Source organism: Aythya ferina, assembly GCF_964211825.1.
Source record: "Aythya ferina genome assembly, chromosome: 2".
Classification (NCBI taxonomy): Eukaryota; Metazoa; Chordata; class Aves; order Anseriformes; family Anatidae; genus Aythya; species Aythya ferina.
In genome coordinates this window covers 31,428,413-31,433,880 of record NC_140297.1, presented here as the reverse complement: position 1 = coordinate 31,433,880, position 5,468 = coordinate 31,428,413, and positions in this window count along the sequence as shown.

Here is a 5,468-nt window from a genome sequence, read left to right as displayed (position 1 = left end):
GCTGGGAGCTGAGTGGCAATTCTGTTTACTGCATCGGTGAGGGCTGCCGGGGCATGCTGCGATGTTCTCATGTGAGATATGTGGGCTTCATGTAGCTCAGGTGTGCAAGTTTATTTTTATGACAGCTGGGGCCAAGAGCCAACGGGGGGCAGAAAGCAAGAAATGTGTGTCTGAAACTTAGATAGGGAGTCACAATAACTGCTGCCACATGCAGAAGTGCTCCTTATTCCCAATTCTACACAAAGCTGTTGGGGCTCATTGGGATGTATTTCTCTTTTAACACTTCTCTGGTAATGCCATTCATTCAGAGCAAATGATTCAGAGTCTTAGAAGTGTCATAAAATCCACAGCACAAATCCTGCTTTCATTCCACCAGCCAACACCTTTCTTGATAAAGAAAAATCCAAGCAACAGAGAAACTCTGGAAATTGGAAATAAGTGTGAAGGCTACCTGGTGGAGATTATGGAGATGTGTTTTTATCATTCCAACTTCAGAAGGGTTCTGAATCGTTACGAGCAGAGGATGCCACGCTTCATTCTCTTTGCAGTGAATCTCAGAACAAAAGCAATACAAATTAAGGCCCTGGTGGCCTCAGAAGAGAGCTACTTCAGCCTTCCTCAGCTTGAGCTGGTGGCAGCTTTTCTGTTGGGAAATGACAATAAGTTCTGCATACACTTGAGATAATGAGGAGCCCTTGTACAATCATGAATTGGAAGAAACATCTCACGTGACGTTACTGATACAGCGCTTAATATAGAACGAAAATTAACATACAATTTACTGATTCATTAAGCAAGGTTTTAAGTGATAAGACAGCTGTGGAGTGCAAAGCCAAGAGATAGCTCTTGCGTCTTCACGGGTATATGAGTCACAAGACTTTTTTTCCTCTCCACTGACCTTGCTTTCTAGGAAACATGAAGTCCTCCCATCTGCTTTTCCAGCTGTTTGCTAGATACAAGGACATGGCAGCTGTGCATGTGTACAGCCTGCTGAACCACTGTACTTGTTTCCTAATTCACTTCAAGGCTATTTTTTTTTTTAATATTTACTCATTCTATTGCCTTCTGGGAAATCTGAATTAGGAACATTGAAACAAGCTTCTAAAACTAAGTATATCTTCTAGTGAACTGATAATGCACGTTCAAATCACTTTCGATTACTGATTACTTGCCGAGGCGATCGGCTGCGGGGCAGACGCGTTGTGCAGCGGAGCGGGGGATCGGCCAGGCAGGGCTCATTTCTCCGGCACCGAGCCCACTCGAGGGAGCCGCCAGGGCCCGGCAGCCCTCGCCAGGGAGGGGAACGAGGCCACAACGAGGCGGAGGCGGAGCCAGCAGCCAGCAGCCAGCAGCGCCCCCTCCCCGGCCGTTCTAACGCTGCCCCTAGGGAGCGCGGCCACCAGGACGGGCAAACAGCGCGTGGCGCCTCAGAAGGGAGTGGCGCGGCAGTTGGCGCAGGCAGGGCGAGCAGGCAGGGCAGAGCGCGCCCCGCCCATACGAACACCTCCTCTAACGGCGGTCTGCCGCTAGCTCAGCTGCGATGGTGTACACCAAGCACGGTGATCTCTTCAGGAAGCCTGTACACACCCAGACCGACTGCCCGCTCAAAACTGTGGCAGTTCAGGTCTCCAGGTGCAGGGAGTGTCTGAGCCTGTTGCTACCACCTGCGGGGGGCAGAGAGACTGTGTGTGTGAGGTGCGAGCAGGTGGACGACCTGATCCGCCTCATGGCAGAACTCTAGGAGGAGGTTGCGAGGTTGAGGGATATCAGGGAGTGTGAGCAGGACATAGACTTGTGGAGCAACTCCCTGCGCGGCCTGAAGGACAGGGACTGGGGTGAGACACCCCAAATGGGGGTGGACCCCCTCCCCTGCTGCTGTTGGGCAGAGGCAGGGCACCTAGGAGTTGAGGAGGAATGGAAACAGCTCGACATCGCAGGCGATGCCCTCCCCCACACTGGCCCCCCCTTCCCAGGTGCCCCTATGCAACAGGTTTGAGGCCCTGGAGCCTGAGAGACCAGTAGCTGAGGAAGAGGTACAAAGTCTACCCAGGAGGATGCCTAGGGCAAGGAAGTTGACTCCAGGCCTCAGGACTGGTTCCACCAGGACAGAAAGAAGGGTGATTGTTGTGGGCGACTCCCTTCTCAGGGGAACAGAGGAACCTATTTGTCGGCCTGACCCTACCCGTAGGGAAGTCTGCTGCCTCCCTGGGGCCAGGGTCAGGGACATTGCCAGAAAGCTTCCCAACCTGATTCGCCCCTCTGACTATTATCCTCTTTTCATAGTCCAGGCTGGCAGTGATGACACTGAAGAGAGAAGCCTGACGACCATCAAACGGGACTTTAGGGGACTGGGACGGTTAGTGGATGGAGTGGGAGTACAGGTGGTGTTTTCATCCATCCCTATGGTGGCAGGGAGGGGTACAGAGAGGACACGGAAAGCCCACCTGATAAACACGTGGCTCAGAGGCTGGTGCCAACACAGGAAGTTTGTTTTTTCTGACCATGGGGCACTTTACTCGGCACCCGGCCTGATGGCCGCAGACGGGTCCCTATCTCTAAGGGGAAAATGGATCCTTGGCCAGGAGCTGGCGGGGCTCATTGAGAGGGCTTTAAACTAGGTGAGAAGGGGGACAGGGCTGAAGTAAGGCTTGTTAAAGCTGTGCCAGGGGGAACAATGGCAAGTCTGGGAGAGAAGGCAATGGCCCAACTGAAGTGCATCTACACTAATGCATGCAGCATGAGTAACAAACAGGAGGAGCTGGAAGCCATCGTGTGGCAGGCAGGCCACGACTTAGTTGCCATCACGGAAATGTGGTGGGACCACTCCCATGACTGGAGTGCTGAAATGTCTGGCTATAGGCTCTTCAGAAGGGACAGGCAGCATGGAAGGGGTGGTGGTATGGCTCTCTATATCAGAGAGAGTTTTGATGTCACGGAACTTGAGGCTGGGAATGATAAGGTTGAGTCCCTATGGGTTAGGATCAGCAGGAAGGCCAACAAGGCAAGCATCCTGGTGGGGGTCTGTTATAGACCACTGAACCAGGATGAGGAGACTGATGAGGAGTTCTACAGGCAGCTGACAGAAGTTGCGAAATCATCAGTGCTTGTCCTTGTGGGGGACTTCAACTTCCCAGATATACCCTGGAAGCACAACACAGCCCAGAGAAAGCAGTCTAGGAGGTTTCTGGAGAGCGTGGAAGATAGCTTCCTGACACAGCTGGTTAGTGAGCCTACCAGGGGAGGTGCCCCGCTAGCCCTTCTCTTCACAAACAGAGAAGGACTGGTGGGCGATGTGGTGGTTGGAAACTGTCTTGGGCAGTGACCATGAAATGGTAGAGTTCTCCATTCTTGGAGAAGCCGGGAAGGGGACCAGTAAAACCGCTGTATTGGACTTCCGGAGGGCCGACATTGAACTGTTCAGGACGCTGGTTGGTAGAGTCCCTTGGGAGGCAGTTCTGAAGGGCAGAGGAGTCCAGGAAGGCTGGGCGCTCTTCAAGAAGGAAATCTCGATAGTGGTACTGGGGCCGGTCCTCTTTAATATCTTTATCGATGATCTGGATGAAGGGATCGAGTGCACCCTCAGTAAGTTGCAGATGACACCAAGTTAGGTGCATGTGTCGATCTGCTCGAGGGTAGGAAGGCTCTGCAGGAGAATCTGGATAGGCTGGACCGATGGGCTGAGGTCTACTGTATGAAGTTCAACAAGGCCAAGTGCCGAGTCCTGCACCTGGGGTGCAATAACCCCAAGCAGAGCTACAGGCTGGGAGAGGAGGGGTTGGAAAGCTGCCAGGCGGCGAAGGACCTGGGAGTATTGGTGGATAGTCGGCTGAATATGAGCCATCAGTGTGCTCAGGTGGCCAAGAAGGCCAGCGGCATCCTGGCTTGTATAAGAAGCAGTGTGGCCAGCAGGTCTAGGCAAGTGATTGCCCCCCTGTACTTGGCTCTGGTGAGGCCGCACCTCAAGTACTGTGTTCAGTTTTGGGCCCCTCGCTACAAGAAGGACATCGAGGTGCTCGAGCGAGTCCAGAGAAGGGCGACGAAGCTGGTGAGAGACCTGGAGAACAAGTCCTACAAGGAGCGGCTGAGGGAGCTGGGCTTGTTCAGCCTGGAGAAAAGGAGGCTCAGGGGCGACCTTATCACTCTTGGTAAGTACCTTAAAGGAGGCTGTAGCGAGGTGGGGGTTGGTCTATTCTCCCACGTGCCTGGTGACAGGACGAGGGGGAACAGCCTAAAGTTGCACCAGGGGTGTTTTAGGTTGGATGTTAGGAAGAACTTCTTTACTGAGAGGGTTGTGAGGCATTGGAATGGGCTGCCCAGGGAAGTGGTGGAGTCACCATCCCTGGAGGTCTTTCAAAGATGTTTAGATGTTGAACTTAGTGATCTGGTTTAGTGGAGGACTTGTTAGTGTTAGGTCAGAGGTTGGACTCGATAATCTTGAGGTCTCTTCCAATCTAGACAATTCTGTGATTCTGTGGTGCAGCTAGATATTCAAGGATTTTCTTCATCTAACGAAGGGAAATTTTCAGCAAAATTTGAAATTACCTTTGTAATTTGAGTACTTTGTACATGTACATAAGTAGCAAACGCGCCTTTTCACTAATGACTGTAAAACACAGACCTTTTTACAAAGCTCACATGGAGGAGTGTAATGGAAAGCCCTGCTTAGTAAGTAAGGTTGATTTGACAATCAGTATTTCTACTGACTTGTGGTTTGCTTGACAGCATCCAACACTTACAAACTACAGGTGTGAACAAGCAGCAAATACTACAATGAAGGGCTTCTGGATGACATGATAGGCTGTTTTGTTTGTTTTTTTACTCTGTATTCCTGGGACATTTGTGTGCAACAGTGAGAGGGCCAAAACTCTAGAGGTTTTGTTGGACTTTTCACCATCAAAGACCATATAAGGGTAAAGTAACTCAGTCATCTCTGAGCCCATCTGTATGCTCAAGAAGATTACAAGAAGTACAGTTAAAATCCTTTAAGATTTACTCATGTGAAATGCTTTTTGTTGTTTTCAAAATCTATATTATTTGGGGAAAATGAAGTTGTTAGTTGTTAAAAAAAGGTTCTATAATAAAATTCTTCATGTTTTGCATTCCAGAATTTTCTAAGCAGAAAACTTTAAAATAGGAAATTTCACTTTGATTTTTCTTTAAGCTAAAGAAGACAGGGACCAAAGAAATATTGCAGGCCAGAAATATTGTGCCTCTGATTTGATCCAAAAATTTGAAATCAATGAAATTTACTCTGAAGTGACATTGCTTACTAACTGAGCTCCCATTTCCATGTGGGGTGCAGTCTGCTTTCAAAGAAAACATTAAATTCAGCCTTTTCCATGTCAATTATGACATGTGAAATCTGATGTGAATCTACAGATTCTGGGATTGTGAAATTGCTGCTATGAAATTATTACATTGCAGACTACCTCTGTGAGCACAGCCAGCTGTAAGAGTTCAAAAGAGCC